This window comes from Tamandua tetradactyla, chromosome 1, assembly GCF_023851605.1.
Source record: "Tamandua tetradactyla isolate mTamTet1 chromosome 1, mTamTet1.pri, whole genome shotgun sequence".
NCBI classification, from domain to species: Eukaryota; Metazoa; Chordata; class Mammalia; order Pilosa; family Myrmecophagidae; genus Tamandua; species Tamandua tetradactyla.
Genome location: NC_135327.1, coordinates 215,104,663 through 215,122,109, shown reverse-complemented (window position 1 = coordinate 215,122,109; position 17,447 = coordinate 215,104,663). Strand labels below are relative to the sequence as shown.

Below are 17,447 nucleotides of genomic sequence, written 5' to 3'. Positions count from 1 at the left end.
ATGAAATTTTGAGTTGTATATATGTTTCTATAATAAAAAGTTTTAAAAATATATGGGGGGAATGGATCAGGTTATTAGATACAATGTTTGAATTTATTTGGTTGTTAAAATTTTTCTATTAAACTATGAGGAAACTATACAGGATGTGTTCTAAGGTTTCTACAAACCAGTTAAATTAATCACAGCAAGACAGTGAAAGAAAAAGAATAATAGTAAGAAAATTGGTATAAACATCCTCAAGAAAAATAAAGTTTAGGTATAGTTATCTTGACTCAAGAAGGCCAGAACACCTCTGTCAGCTGAAAAAGCACATGGCAGCATCTGCTAGCTTTCTCTCCTGGCTTCTTATTTCATGAAGAAGAATGTCCCGGAGGCATTTTCCTTCTTCATCTCCAAAGGTCTCTCTGGCTGTGTGGACTCTGTTGGTTCTGGTGGCTCTGTTGCTTTTTCCAAAACGGTTGCTTATTAAAGGGCTCCAATAAGCAACCGAACCTTGAATGAGTAGAGACACATCTCCATGGAACCACCTAATCAAAATTGGGTGGTCATATAGCCATGGAAAAATAAAAAAAGATCCCACCCAGTGATATTGAATGAGGATGAAAGATATGGCTTGTCTGAGGTACATAATAGCTTCAAACTTGCACAACCCCATTGTAGTTAGTGGAGCATCTTTCTACTGGCAGCATTTAAAACTTGGGAATTTAAGCACATCATCTTGCTTTCCTCTCTGTGTTTTTGCAGACTTATTTCAATTAATGTCTTGCTCCATTTTCCAACTCCTTCTAATCCCAGACTCATAACTGATATGCTTGGCTCACAGACTTTGGCTCTGAGAAGTAAATTTAATACAGCTTGGGCTCAGAATCATGTTATTTCAGTTGAAAAGCTCATATATGTGGGCACTCTTTTAATTCAGTTCACACTGAGGTTGGTTAGAGTTTTATGGTGTCCAGGAAGATGTACAAAACATACAACAAACACAATAGGAGTATGCTTGGTGAAACATAGCATTCAATAAATATTCCCACAGTTTATAGAAAACTGCTTATTGGTGCTACCAGAGACTTCCTGATCTGGCAAACTTTCACCACAGTTATTGTTACTTTACCAAAGAGTAACTTCCTAAAAGCACTAAATAGTGCATATAAATATAGGCCTGTAATATATTATCCTATTTAAAGGAGTTAAACTTCATTCATAAAGTAAGATACAGCTATACATCTTTGTTAAATCAAAGTAATAACATCGTAATTTTTCCCCCTTACCCTCCTCTCCATCCAGTACTGTCCATGAACACTCTTGCAGTTATTCTATTAAAATTCATAGGCCTTTACTTTCTTGGCCAGCGCTATTCCTCAAAACATGCCATGTCTACACAAACTGCTCAAGTAATAGAAAACAAATACAGAGCCATGAAAACGAATTTTCTTGGCTATTGAAGATGGAAGAGGAAAGAAGTAACAAAAGAAATGCTTTGCATTATTATGACCCTGTTTTGTTGTTTTTAAATGATTGCAGCACACCTACCCTGACTCCTTTTGCAAAAGCTCAAGGCCACTGAGGTAGCCTGGGCAACTGACCTTCAGAAAAGAGAAACTCAAGAGGGCAATTTGTTCTTGGAGCAGAAGAAGCTGGGGCGGGTTACAGGAAGCAAAACAGCGAGTCATAGTCCCTGATTCACTAGCTGGATACGTGAGAATGAAGAAGAGAAAATTAATTAGCAGTAAATCTATCAGGAGATTGAGCTGGGGCCTGGAATAATTAGCCTTTTGCCCTAAATCCTGCTCTCCCTGTAGCACGTTGGCTCTGCCGTTCTGCCCGGCTAATGAATTCTCCTGACCTCTGCCAGATTTATGTTTCACTCACCACAGACTAAGGTTCACCTTGCTTTATTTTCTGAGTTCCCAAGCCTATTGGGTTTTCCTGAGCTGTTGTGACTTCCACTTAGCTGGGGAAAGAGAAAGAATGGGGGAAATGCTAATCTGAGCGCTCACAGAAAGCTTTTGCAGTAATCTTCCTGAAAGTACTGCCCCAAACCAGGGCGTATGGGGGACTAACCAGGGACAGGAGAAAATCACGAAAGATACGTTTAAGAGACATTTTAGAGTTGCCATAATTTATGCTTTAAAAAAGATTCTTTTCTGTGTCCTAGAAGTACTGATTATATAATTTGACAACATCTAGTGATTTGCTTTTGAAAATTCTGTGAGTTGAGCTAAATGGGACCTTTCTGATGGGTCCACAGGAAAATGGTATTTGCAAGGTACAAAAGAAGGGAAACAACCCATGATTCTAAGGTCGATCAACCACAAAAAAAATATTTATTTGGCACATTTATGTCACTGGAACAGTTCATATTCAGAAATAGTTGTTTTAGCAATGCATCTAGCCAGGAGAACACTGGAGCCTTTCAGTCAACCATACTAAAAGGAATATTTCATTGTTTTTATATTTTTTATAGCCACTAGGATTTTTCCAGTTGTCTGGCAGAATTTTACTTTCAAATGAGACTTATCATATACATAATTCAAAGATGCGTCCATTTATCTTGCTCAGAAATCTCTTAACTAGCCTTTAAAATGGTGGACGGGAAATCTGGAGACCCAAAATCTGAAGCTGAGTAGAAATAACCAAGGTTTATTTAAACCCGACATTTTAACCTTCTTTTTCCTCTCTGTTAACTCTTCAACATAATTTTATAAAATATATTTGTCTGAAGTAGCCTGTTAATTTGTTTTGGTCTAGTACTTGACTTGGATATTAAGGACGGGTCTATTTTTTTTAAGGATGAAGCAGGCAGATGAAAAGGGATGCCGAAGAATTGAGAACCGTACCTATTGTTGGATGTGATTTTTATCCTGCCATTTGGCATTCAGTGCGATTCATAGGTAGCCCCCATGAAAGCAGATTAAATCCACCACGGCATCCACAGTTGGCTCAGGGCTCACATCTGTGTAGACGATTAGAGAGCACCCTTTATGTTTCTAGAACTTTGGTTGTGTCTGAACAAACATTATTGAAAGTAGAAAATATCATTCATGACGACTATTGCAATTGGAGGGCAACAGCAGAACTCTTTCACTGGTGTGTAAAATCTTGGAGTTATCAGTAGAAATGGTCTTGCTGAGAGTTCATATTCTGATGATGATTGAAAAGATAATTCGATTTATAAATAGATTTTTATTTCCTAGAAGGAAGGTCAAAAACGTCCATGATCTGGCTCAGTAAACTATGCCCCACCCACCCAATCCAGCCCACTGCCTGTATTTGTAAATAAAGTTTTATTGGACTGTGGCCACATCACTTTTTTAATGTATCCTCAATGGCTGCTTTGGTGCTACAATAGCTGAGTAGTACAACCCCTAAAGCCTAACATATTTACCACCTGGCCATTCAGAAAACATTTGCAAACTTCTGACGTAAATCAAAGTTGATGATTATTTGAAGGAAATAGATTATGATATTTATTTCTCATAAAATATAAATCTCAGTTTATATTCATAAATATCAATATAAATTTCACTTCTAAGTTCAGTTTATGATGGAAATCTAATGCCTTAAAGCTCAAACAATAGAAATGGAAATTTTGCCTTTTTGAAAGTAGAATATATAAGGCTAAACAAATTATTTCCGAATTTATTTTCTGAAATAAATGTTCTCTTTCCTCTGCATTTGCTAAAATTGTCTTTACCAGTTATTTTTGTGAAATACCAGTTTGTTGAAAGTTTAAACTTTTTTGGTGTTGGGCATGATTTCAACAGCATTCCATTTAAAATTTTTCATTTGGTTGAGAAATAAACACGTTAAACATTAGATTTAGTTGATCAGGAATAGATTCTGTAGCTTTCAATTAAGGAATTCCCTACTGGTGTAAAATATCTTTAGCTTTTCTTTATATAGCGATACCCTTCTGAATGATAAATTAGATCATATGCTACTGCTAGATTAAAGTTACGGCTAATCCCAGTCTGTGAACTAGTTGGTGAATTCTTGCAGAATAGTAAATGTCTTTTCAATCTTGTCGAGTTCTCAGAACAATGGATTGTGGCATCGTGCTAATTATATTCTATTTCTGTCATCCTAGGGTAATACTGCATGGTTACAGCAGCTCTCTGAGGTCAGAAGGTCTGAGTTTCAATTACCTCCTGGGTCTGCTTTGAGCATATTTTTTAATCTCTTGTGCCTCACTTTCCCAATTTGTAAAAAGAGATTAATACTATGCTGCCTCATTGGGTGAGCGGATGTGAAGAATTTAGAACAGTGCCTGGAATATTCTAAGTGCTACATAAATGTTACCTATTCTTTATCTCCAGGTGGAATGTGGGAAGGGGGTGAAGATCTGTAACACAATAAAATAATCTAACTTTCAAAAAAAAACACAAGTAGGAATTTTAGTGAATTTGAGTCCTCTTAGAGAAATGACTTAAATATAACGCCACCTCTTCTGATGACAGATCATCCCTATCTCTCCCTCTTTCTCTCTCTCTCTGCTTTTTCTTTTCTTTTTTAGTGTTTAGGAAATTTAAAAAGTCATCTCTGTAGTTTGCGGTCCAATGTACATTGTCTCAGTTTAGGTAACACCTGGTGTATCTTCCACAAATTCACAAAAGAGATTGATTCCCTGACAGAAAAGGGAAGTCTAACAAGTCAAAACATTGTCTCAAAAGCTTGGTTGAGGTTATCCTGCTGTCAGACATACATGTTTTTACCTGTATTATCTCTGAAAATGTGCACGGTAACGCATTTAACCACTGTTTTAGATACCATAAGTGAAATAACTGCTCAGCCAGATTAAAAGAAAGCTACCGCACATATGCAGGGAGCCGTTTGTTTTTTTTTTTTTTTTTTAATGATTTATCTGACCTGGTATAACACATAGCAGTTTTATTGTGAAAACCGAAAGGCAAGTGTTAAAAGGAACTAAAGTGTGACACCTATAGAGAATGAAAAATGTAGAACATAACAAGTTATCTTGTCAGGACCTGCACAAAACCACACCTTTAAAGCATCAATCAAAGGGGAGCTCTCTCAGTAGATTCTCTTTCCCCAAAGAAGAGTTTTGATGATCTAATGTAAATTCTGCAGAAAACATCAAAACCTCAAGGCTGCAGTATAACTTTAAAAGGACCCCAAATTTAAATATGCAATGATAAAGAGCCTAGCTAGGAAATTGAAGAATAGAATGAAAACTTAGTTTTGAGAATCGATTTTGAAGGAAACACCAGCAAATGTTTTTAGAGGTGCACTTCCTGCAGCTTTTGTCTTTCCCTTTATATTACAAAGAATTTCTTTTCGCACAGTGGGGTTTTAAATTAATTTATAATTATACACACTTGCAGGGGATGAGAGGGAAATGACCTAATTATAGACCAAACGGATCCCCTATGGCTATCCTGCAGTTAGAGCTGCTGGGGTAGTAGATGGGCTTTATCCTGCCTTGAGTGCAGTGAGTGCAGACCTGGCAGTGATTGCTGAAAAGTGATTCTAAACTTTTCCACAGCTTACTGCAATTTCTGCACGAAGTATTTGGAAGCAAGAAACAAAACAAAAAAAAAAACTAAACTAGAAAAGTGATGATAGAACTGAAGCTTCTCTTGCTCTGAACAAAACACCAGCACAAACGGTGCCCATCAAGGGAGAAACAACAAGAAGGTTTTTTAATGCTCTCTCTGTATCTAACTAGATTCTAATTAGTTACAATTAAGCTGCCAGGGAATAACAACTACAGTGGCATTGAAGAAGAAAATGCCCAGTTCTAACATAATTCCCACCACTTCTTTAGATTTCTCTTTTTTGCCGAGGTTTAGTTGCGAACGCTAGAGGAAGCAAAAGGTCTTAACAGGTATCTAACAGGGTCATTGAAGCAGCAAATTCCTTTTTAGTAATTCCTTGGGCCCTTTACTTTTCTCTCCGTATACTCTACAGCAAGGGGAATAATTACTTTTACAGCGTGTACTCAATTCTCTTCCCTTCTTGTAGCCAAGAGGGCATTTCCCTGCCTGTTCTCACATACCCACCCAAAACAGGGTACTTAACTTGCAGTTTCAAAAGAGCCATGGTCTTTGTCTCATTAAGAAAAATATCCGGGTAATCTAGAGCTTTAAGAAGCTATAAATTGCATGCCATTGCGTGGGGGGTGAAAAAGAGGCAACAAATGGACTTTTTTGAGTTGGAAGAAAATCAGAACAAACCAGAATATTGTCTTGGTGTGTAGAGCTTCACTGAGCATAGCAGAGAAAGTGAGGAGATTGCAGGCAAGGACATGTGTGCAGAGATGGCTTGCAATTGATTGTTATACTGTCTTTTGAGGTTATAGGTTTTTTGTTTTTTTTTCAGTCAGAGCTATTGGTCAAAACAAAAAACAGTTTATCTGGATCTCCCAGCTATAATTATGCAGTACTATTTCTTTGGTTTTCTTTTTTTCTATTTTATTAGAGAAGTTGTGGGTTTAAAGAACAATCATGCATAAAGTACAGGATTCCTATATACTGCCCCACCGCCAATACATTTCACTGGCATGGGACATTTGTTACAACTGATGAGAACTTTCTATACTTGCACTATTAATTAAGACCCATGGTTTACCTTTGAGTTTACTGTTTGTTTTGTGTAGTTTCATGGGATTACAAAAAATTTATTGTTACCGTATGTATAATCTAGCATTTCCTCTTTTAATTAAAAAAGTGGTAATTTTAATTATATTCAGTGCTGTTATTTGCATTCAAAAGGTTGTGCTATCATCACCTTCATCCGTGACCAAAGCATTTCCATCATTCCAAATAGGAACCCGATACATTTAAGCCTTAACTTCCCACTCCCTATTCCTACCATGTCCCCTGGTGGCCTATAGTCTGGGTTCTGATTCTATGAATTTGCTTATTCTAAATGTTTAAAAACAGTGGAATCATGCAATAGTTGTCCTTTTGTGTCTGGCTTCCTTTTTTGAATAGTAAAAACTACTTGCAAATATTTACCCAAACCTCATACTTTGAAATCATGAGATATTTTGTTCTTTAAGACTTTTCAAAGTTATAATTAAAAAATAGAAAGAAAACCATCGTCATTATTATTATTGGATATATTGGTTTTCTAGTTTGGACTCTGCATATTTCAAGATTTTGACAAGTTGACTTGTGGGGAAGGCAGTGGGAATAGGAATTAGAGGAAAACTATTCAAGGGCCTAAGAGAATAAAACTTAATTTCAGTGATCTGCAAACTATGTCTGTGGGCTAAATCTGACCCACTGCCTAGTTCTGTAAACAAAGTTTTTTGTTTTTTTTTTTAAATTTTTTACATGGGCAGGCACCGGGAATCGAACCCGGGTCCTCTGGCATGGCAGGCAAGCATCCTTGCCTGCTGAGCCACCGTGACCCACCCTGTAAACAAAGTTTTATTAGAACACAGCCACATCCATTACTTTACATTTTGTCTATGGCTGCTTTCCTGCTACAATGGCAAGTTGCCTATTTGCTACTCAGACTGTATGGCCCACGAAACTTAAAATGTTTAGTCTGGACCTTTACAAAAAAAATTGCCAACTCCTTCTCTATTTTATTTACTTCCTTGAGTTGATAAGATTTTCATATGGAACTGTAATCACATCCTCTAAAGAGGATGGGTTGCCAGTTACTGAGGGAGACCTCGAGAAGCCTATGGAGAAATTGACATGGACTCAGACAAGTTCCTTCACCTTTCAAATTCTGGGAAGATGTGATGATGAATCCTCCCAATTCAGAGTCTGGGAATATCAGAATTTGTTTTCACAGAATGGAATCTGAGTCTCCAGTTTTGTGCAAAATTTGATATGCCAGTGACCCTTTTTTTCTATCTCCAGTCTTATTCTCCTGCCTGCACTCTTGGCTCTGCTATCCAATTGTGGACCATACAATTCTTCCTGGATGATCGATAGGCATCCCTAAGAAGCCACCCAAGGGAGACTCTTGATTTCTCTCTCACAGCCCACTTTTCTCTGGTCTTCCCATCTCAGGAAGTAATACAACTATTTACTCAGTGGCTCAGGTCCTTGCCTTTGACTCCTCATGTTCCACACCCAAGTCCTCTTCAGCTTATACAGGCTGTTTCTTCAACTCATATCCGGAATTTGACCACTTTTGTCACCTCCTCTGCTACTACCCTAGACCAAACCATCATCATGTCTCACCAGCAGAATTATCAAAACCACCTTCCGCACTTTTTCCTTTGTGCCCCAAAGTGAAGATAACAAATCACGTTCAAATCTTCCAATGGTTGAATGTCATACTCTACGAGGCCCTGTGTGATCTGCCTTGGACTTCCCTCAGGTCTCATTTCCTACTCTTATATTCATTGAGCTTTCTCCTGCCTCAGGGTCACTTTTACGCTTGCTTTTCCATTTTTTCCCATGGATTCATTAAGTTTTCTGCTCAAATGCCACCTCCTCAGGCTTTTCCAGCATCAGTCCTACCCATAACTCACACATCACTCTCTATTTCCTTACCTGGATTATTCTTCTTTATAAAATTTACCACTGCCATCTTATTATAGATTTTTGTTAGCTTATTTTTTAAATTTATTGTCCCAACTACTGTAATCTGAGCTCTAAGAGGGAAAAATTATTGACGTCATACCACCTAGAATAGCACCAGGCACATAGCAGGGGCTCAAGAAATAGCATAACAAATAATTCATTCTGATAATTCACATATCTAATTGGTGGTGGTGATGGTCTTTTATGAGCATATTAATAACGACACAAATCCCCTGCCAAGTATATCATTCATAGCCCCTGAATTTCTTCCTCCTCCTAGAGAGTTAGAACATATCCCTTCAGGATCACCTGAGAACCACCGCCAGAGAATGACAGATATTTCCAGGTTGCTTCAGTGGTTCGATTTGACAAAATAGTCAAACAGGTTTTAGAGGAAAATGCGCCTTCTGTTCACTTTACTTACTTCATGAGAAAGTAAAGCAGAATAAGCAATTTGTTAAAATCTAGGGACAGCAACAAATTAAATTAATGTAATGAAATGGCTAGCCTAGCTAACTAAGAAATCCCTGCTAGGACAGTATGAAGTTTCAAGTTACATGGAGGGTATGTGTTGTATTCTGTTACTAATTCCTTGAGGTCAATATAATGGCTTCATGTTGCAGCTGAGGAATTGTGTTAACTGAATTTCCTCAACTGCTAAGTATCATTTCTACTAAAATCTTTCTAGAATTGAGAAAATTCATCTTTCAAATATTATTCCACCTCAGTTACACGTTGAGATTTCTGTTAGATGCTATTTATGCCCTCCCAAATCTGACCAGTTGATGAAAAGTGAGCAATTCACTTTGGTTTATTACTTTCTGTCAATGGTCTTGATTTTATACTCCTAAACTAGGAGCCACTTTGGGGGGTGGGGAAATTTGGGCAGTATTCTGATTCTGCTGAATTATTTCCCCAAACATTTTTGTTCCTGAAAAGCCGAAGCTATATTCATCTTAAACTTCCTTCTCCATCATAAGGAACAGTTATGCTTTGAATTTTTACTTCCATTTAATATCTTTTATTATTTAATATAAATAATTATTTTGAAATGTTTGTGCATTTCATTATACTTGGTATCTTATTAAAAATATAAGTGCTTGGCCTCCACCCCCAGATAATAGATGTCAGAGAGAGATAGAGCATCATTTTGTTTTACTGAGAGAAGTACAGCAGTAGTTTCTGAATAGTTCATGCAGGATCTATTCCGAACAGAAGGACCATTCAAAGCAAAGCAGAAGCATGGTTACTGCAGGGAATGGGAGACGTAAAATTCAGAAGGCAGCTTAAACTGTGACAAAATGGAGCATCCTGAAAGTATGATGGAGTAATAAGAGATGAAGAGTATCTTAGGATCTAAGCAGCTCAATAGAGGCAACAAAGAGCAAGTTGAGTATTTCTGAAAAACAAACAAATCTGCAGGTGATTGATTCATCCACCTTCATTCAGCAGTTTTTAGCACGTGCCATGTGTGTGATGGAAAAGAGAAGCTGGAGCTTAGATTCTATCAAGGGAGCTGGCTCCAGACTCTCCCAATACACAAAGGAAAACAGACAGTGATGGAAATTATAAGAGAATATGTGTAGGTTCTGTTTCGTTTTTTTTTTTCAAGTTGGCAAGTATAAGTTAAAATAGGTTTAAAGTAATAGGGGGAACAGATGTTAAAATAAATTTAGTGGACTGAAATGCTAGGGATCAATGAAAGGGAGGGGTAAGGGGCATGGTATGTAGGATTTTTTTCTGTTTTCTTTTTATTTCTTTTTCTGAATTGATGCAAATGTTCTAAGAAATGATCATGATGATGAATATACAACTATGTGATGATATTGTGAATTACTGATTATGTAGAACGGAGTATGTTAAGAATGTGTGTGTTTGTTGTTATAATTTAAAAAAAAAATTAAAATAGGTTTAAAGATTAAGTAGCCAGTGGGGTAAAAATAGCATATATTATATAACTTCCAAGTCAGAGGGCTCTGGAGTCAGACTGCCCAGCTCTATTTCCTGACTCTGCAACCTATAAACTATGAACCTTTGGTAAGTTCTACATTTTTTGTGCTTCAGTTTTGTCCTCTTTAAAATGAGCATTGTAATAATACCAAACACTTAGGGTTGTAGCTGTTATTGCATGTGTTAATGTGTATAAAATCCCTTGGGGGCAGTGTGATGGTGGCTCAGTGGCAGAGTTCTCGCCTGCAATGCTGGAGACCTGGGTTCGATTCTCAGTGCCTGCCCATGCAAAAAAAAACAAAACAAAAAAGCAAAAGAAAAGCCTTAGGATTGTGTTGGTCCTATGGAAAGCATTTAATAAATGTTGGCTATTATTGTAATAATGAAGGACAACTTGATTGGGCAGGAATAATGCCCAATGCTTGGCACAAAGGTGCTTAATAAATATTTTCAAATATTCTAATGAATGAATATAAAATAATAGAAGAAAGAACACAAGACCTGTTAAGAAAGAAAAACATGAAATAAAATGACTGACATAAAGGAGGACAACAAATAGTAAAATAAATTTAAGTAGAATCTATTACTATATTAAAACATATAGACCTTTAGATTAATAGAGAAAAAGAAATCAGATATATTGGGGGTGAAGGGTAGTTCAGTGATAGAATTCTCACCTGCCATGCGGGAGACCTGGGTTCGATTCCCGCCCCATGCATTTCCCAAAACAAACAAAAAACAGACAATCAAACAAACAAACGAAAGTTCCACAAATGGTGCTGCAATAAGGGGATACTCACTTGCAAAAAGAATGAAATGTGACCCCCACCATACAGCATCCAAAAAAAAAAGAGAAATCAGATATACTGTTAAGGCATGGCTCTCAAAACAAAAACGAAAGAATAATGTTGAAAATATAGCCTACACCAAGTTTAATGGGGGGGGAGAATTTATTTTAAGACACAAAATATACAATTTTGCAACCACGATGAGCAGACATTGACTGCCATGAACTAAGATACCATGTTTTTTTTTTTCAAATATTTATGGGACATTTACAAATAAAGCAAACACCAGTAAGTTCCCCAATGTACAGTTCGAAACATATGAGACTGCTATTTCCACAGGGCAAAATACCCCTGGATATTGGCACCTTCGTGCAACCCACTTAAGGTAAATGCAGTCCGTCTTCTCCATTACAGTGAAACAGAGCTGCAAACTCGCAACTCATGGCTAAAATGCAACCAAAATATTTTATCTGGAAAATAATTCTTTAAAACCTCTAAAATTTTGTATTGGTTCAATGAAAAAATGCAAGCTAACCTTTCAAACGATGAAGAAATTGATAGCCATGGGGGCTGTGGGTACCAGTCATTGGTATTGGTTTTGTCTGTGATTCTAGATCTGCTAAGGGCAGCCAGTCTCCATCCCTGCTTATCCCAGCTCTGCCTTTTGCTTCCTGTATTAAGTTCTTGGTTACAGTGAATCTGAATGAAGGGTTCCACTACTAAGAATCAATGCCACAAGCCAGAAAGAACAACTTATTAACTTCAAAAGGAATAAGACAATAAATGGAAGACAGAAAGGATTTAACTAAAAAGGAAATAAAGTAGGACTGTGACTAAAATTCAGAGCTAGAAAATACTAACAAGCAAATGGAGTGAAATATAAGTTCCAGGGTCAGGAATTTGACTAAATAGAGATCATTAAAATAATAAGAAAATATTACATTTGGGACTTATACATACTTGTGTGTGTATGAAATATGCATCATCAAAAATGAAGCCATAAAAGTTAAAAAAGAAAACGCCCAAACAAAACCAAACAAACAATACCTCTGAAAAGAATACAAACTATAAGGAATAGGAAAGATTGTGAAAGACCTAATCAAAGTCCTTTATTTTAAAACTGTGTCCTGGCGGTCCTTTAAGGAATAGATAAATCCTATCATCTCCAATACTAAAGTTTTTCGATTTCCTGAGGCTTGACATTTCTCATTCAATAATAGCATATAAACAAAAATAGAGACTACTCTTGCATACAACTACAGATAAAACTTTAGCACGTTCAATGAGCTAGTGTGTTTGAAAGATAATATATAATGACATTCAGGACAGTGGTTAACCTGGGGGAGAGCCAGGGGTCTGATGTAAGGGAGGCTTGCATAGGTAGATATGAGATACTGGGAATGAAATTGTTCCTAAGTCAGTTGGAGATTAATGAGAATTCTTTTTGAGGTAATGCTTTATAACGTGCATATATATATTACTTGCGTTCTTTTGTATGTTTCATATATTACCTTAATTAAAAGTAACTGGGTAAATAATTAATAAAAAAAGAATAAAGGTCTTTCTTCTTTCCCCCCAAAAAAGTAACTGGGTAAAAAAGCAAAAGGTTATACACAATAGAATTTACTTAGTCCAGGAATGTTAGGATTACTAAATATTGGTGAAAACAGTAATGTGATTATTTAAATTAGTGAGCTAAAGGAGTGATTTTCTTGACAATTAACAGACACATTAGATATAATTCAGCATTCATTTGTGGAGAAATTTAGAAAAGACTTAAACTCATGGTACGCTAGAAACTTTTACATGCTAAGTAAGATGTTTTATCTGAACCAAGAGAAGACATCATATTGAATGGAGGTACGTTTGAAGACTTGCTGATAATGATAAGAACAAAACACATCTGTTCATTATCACTTTTACTGATTGACAATGTTCTGAAGTTTGTCACAAGCAGAATAAGAGAATAAAAAGAATTTAGACATTTGTACTTTGGGATGGAATAGTTGCTAGTTGCATACTACTCATGATTTTCTAGAATATATGAGATAATCAGTTGCAAAATTATATGAACTAATAAAAGTACCAAGAGATGGTCATTTATTTAGTAAGTATACCCCAAATTAATAGCTTTTCTATATATCAATTAGAAGATATGATGGAAAAATTATATTACATTCACAGCAACAAATAACCTATAAATTATTCTGGAATCTACAAATCATTTGGGGAAACATATAAATGACATCTAATTATAAAACTATATTGAGAGTCATAGAGTAAGAATGGAACAAAGTAAGCAGCATACTTTTTCTAGATGGTGAGTTTCAATAGTTCAAAATTATAACTCTCTAAAAATAACCTAAAAATATAAAATAATTCTAATAAAACACAAGTAGTTTAAATTTTTTTGAGAAGTTATTCTTCAGAAAAATTTTAAAAATAAATAAGAATTTGTCTTATCAGATAAGAAAACATACTATGAAGTTACAATAATTAAGCAGCATGTTTCTAACACCAGAATAGGCTGGTTAAAGAATCAGACCATAATATTAAAATAAATAAGATGAGAAGAGACAAAAATATAGGACGCGCTGATGGCTGATTAAACCATTAGGTAAAATTTGGATTATTTATTTAATATTATTAATTAGGACAAGATGTTAATAATTTTTTGCATAAAATATTAGATCATCTCATACTTTATATCTAAGCGAATTCTAACTAGATTAAAAACAAATGTAAAAGTCCATCAAATACTAGATGCAAGTTGGTAAATAATTTTTCAATGGTGACATCCCTTTCTATGCATTACTAACTGAAGAATCATAAGGAAAACGTTCATAGGTTTGCAACAACCATAACCACAAACCTTTCAAATAAATATAAAAGAAGACAAAATAGAAATTTCAGAATAGTAGAAAACCACTACCCTATAAGCAGTATTAGAAAACAAGCCACATATCTGAAAAAAGCAATCCTCACTTTATGTGACAGGAGAATGACTAATTCTGATGTGTAAAAATTTTTTTCAAGTCAAAAATGTTAAGAAGAATATTTTAATGGAAAATTGAACAAAAGATATAGTATGGAATTCAAAGGAGAACAAATTTAAAAGGGAATATATGACATTCATTTTAAAAAGTTTTTAATTCTCAAGTAAGCTCAAATTTACAGGACAATTGCAAAATTAACACAAACCCCATATAGAGAACTCCACCAATTTTAGCAATTTGTCCTCTTTACCGTATCTATCTTCTTTCTCTATCTATCTATATCTATCTATCTATCTTTTATCTATCTATCGTCTATCTATCTATCTATCTATCTATCTATCTATCTATCTATCTATCTATCTATCTATTATCTATCTATCTTCTGTATATTTGAGAGTAGGTCATAATTCTTAAACACATAAAACTTCCATGTACATTTCCCACGAACAAGAATATTCACTTTTGGAATCACCTTAAATGCAGTTATGAAGTTCAAGAAATTTAACATTGACATAAAGCTTACATTCTATATTCCAATATTTTCTTCTTGTCAATTATGTCCTTTTGAAGCTTTTTCCCTCCATTCTTAGACCCCACCTGATATCATGTATTACTTTAATTATCGTTGACTTTTTAAGCTTAGCCTTCTTTTTTATTTTTTAGTTGTGGAAATATATAAACCACACACACCTTCCCATCCCAACCCCTCCAGGCATACCATTCAGTGGGATTACCCACATTCTTAGTGCTGCAGTACCCTCACCCCTACATTACTATCACTTTCCCTACAGCCCAAACAGAAACCCTCCACTCATTTTGCATTAGTTCCCTTGTCCCCACCCCTCGTAACCTGTACTGTACTTCCTGTCTCCAAGAGTTTCCACATTCTCTGCTATTTTCTTTGTAGTTACCATGGGGCTTAAATTTAACGTCCTAAATCCCTAACAATCTCACTTGTTTTGATACTAATTTACCTTCAGCAGCATACATAAGCTGTATTCCTATACCTGCTTTTGGCCCCCACCTTTATACAGTTCTTCACAGATTATATATTTATCCAGTAAGAGTCTGAAGCCATTGATTCATCTTTACATTTTGTGCATTTGCCTTTTAAATCCTGTAGGGAATAGAGAATGGAGTTACAAATACAAAATGCAATGGTACTGGCATTTATTATTTATCCAGGCTGCTATCTTTGCTGGAGAGCTTTAGTTCTTCATAGGCCTTCAGTCCATTGTCCTTTCCCTTCAACCTGCAGAACTCTCTTTAGCATTCTTGTAGGACCAATACACAAGTGCCACAGTCCCTCAGCTTTTGTTTATCTGGAAATGTCTTCATCTCACCCTTCATTTAAAAAAAACAATTGTGCTGGATGTAGAATCCTTGGTGGAGTTTTTTTTTTTTTTTGCTTTCAGCAGTTTAAATATGTCTTCCTGCTGCCTCCTTGCTTCCATGGTTTCTGTTAAGAGATGAACGATTAACCTCATTGTGCTTCCTTTGTTTGTAATACATTGCTCCTTCCTGTAGCTTTCAGAAATCTCTTTATCTTTGGCATTTGGCACCTTGGTTGCAAAGTGATCTGCTGTGGGTCTGCTGGGTCTTATCCTGTTAGGAGATTGCTTAGCAACTTTGTTGTTCATATTGTTCATGAAATTTGGAAAATTTCAGCCATTAATCCTTTGAAAATTCCCTCTACCCCTTTTTCTCTTTCTTCTTCTGCTGGGACTTGCACATGTATATATTGCTCCACTTAATTGTAACCCACAGTTTCCTCAGGCTCTATTCACTTTTCTTCATTCCTTCCTCTTTCTGCTCCTTAGACTGTATGAAGTTTCAGTTGTCTTATCTTCAGGTTCATGATTCTTTCTTCTGCCAGCAACAATCTGAGGCTGAATCTCTCCAGGGAACTTTTACTTTCTGTTACTTGAGTCTTCAGCTTTGTTTGAGTTCTTTTCATAATTTCCACCTCTCTATGGAGATTCTCTTTGTGTTCATCTATCACTTTTCCTGATTTCCTTTAGTTCTTTGCTCATACTTTCATTTTGCTCTTTGAGCATATTTAGGACCCTTTTTAAAACTTTTTTTGGGCATGGGCATGCACCAGGAACTGAACCCGGGTCTCTGGCATGGTAGGCAAGAACTCTGCCTGCTGAGCCACCGTGGCCCACTGCCTTTTTAAAACTCTTTATCTGGATTATCCTTACAGATAGTTACTAGTGCTTTAACATCTTTTGCTTGGTCCATTGCTACCTGTTTTGTAAAATTTTGTTGAAACCTGGACATTTTGATATTTTAATGTATTATTGCTGGAATTTAAATTCTGTTGTATCTGTTCTTAAGCTTGCATCCAGCTAGTATTATGACAGAGCTTTTTTTGAATGCCAGGAGGTAATTAAATATATATATATATATATATATTATATATATATATATATATTTAATATAATAATATATATATATATATATATATATATATCTTTCCCATTCTTCAAAGATTGACCTGTGAAATTGCTTTCCTTCAGAGCTTATCCATATAATGAGTTTATGGAATAGCTCCATGCCAAAGCCCAAGGGCTTCCCTCGTCCTCTCTATGCATGATCCTTGTCTTGGGCATGCACATTTGGTCCTAGGAATTCCTCAGCTTACATGGTTCCAAATGTCCCTGTTCCCTAGGAAACAGTTTCCTGTGGTCATGGACACTGCACTGTATGTTCTACCACCAGCAGTCCCTTGCCACAGGAAGCCATTTGACTGCTCTCCCACAATGTCCTATAGGAGAACTCTGTGAGCTGTCTTCTACACACAGGACAATTTCCAGAGCAGTGAGTTCCTCAGGCTACACCATACAGATTGGGCTAGATATACATACATGCATACATACATATATATATATATATATATATACCTCTACTATGTGCACAAGGGCTACTTTGCTCCCTTGGATCCAGGACCAGGCAGCTTCACTGAGAATACAGGTCTGCTTCACACTGAGCTTGTAAGAGGAAGGAGGAGGGATGGTCACAGCTCCAGGGGAACCTTCTACTTTTAAGTGGCCATTTTCTTAATTCAACCCTTACCCTGTTACTACAATCTTTTAACTGTTTTCTGGAGCTTTGAGAGAGGTATTTCTGCCAGTTCTTGCTCATTGTTCAAAACTTCTGTGGGTAGACAGAGCCCTGAAGCTTTTCACTCTACCATCTTG

General features: G+C 36.1%; 1 long non-coding RNA gene across 2 annotated transcripts in view; it reads left to right on the top strand.

Annotated features, from left to right (window-relative positions):
- LOC143688076 (uncharacterized) overlaps positions 1-17,447 on the top strand; it is a 188,186-nt gene that overhangs the window by 79,205 nt on the left and 91,534 nt on the right. Inside the window, exon 1 of one of the 2 annotated variants that reach the window (XR_013177814.1) lies at positions 16,958-17,067. The exons of the other annotated variant lie outside the window; for it this stretch is intronic. This is a non-coding gene — a long non-coding RNA (uncharacterized LOC143688076). Of the gene's footprint in view, positions 1-16,957; positions 17,068-17,447 lie in introns of those variants that run through there. 2 annotated transcript variants of the gene reach the window in all.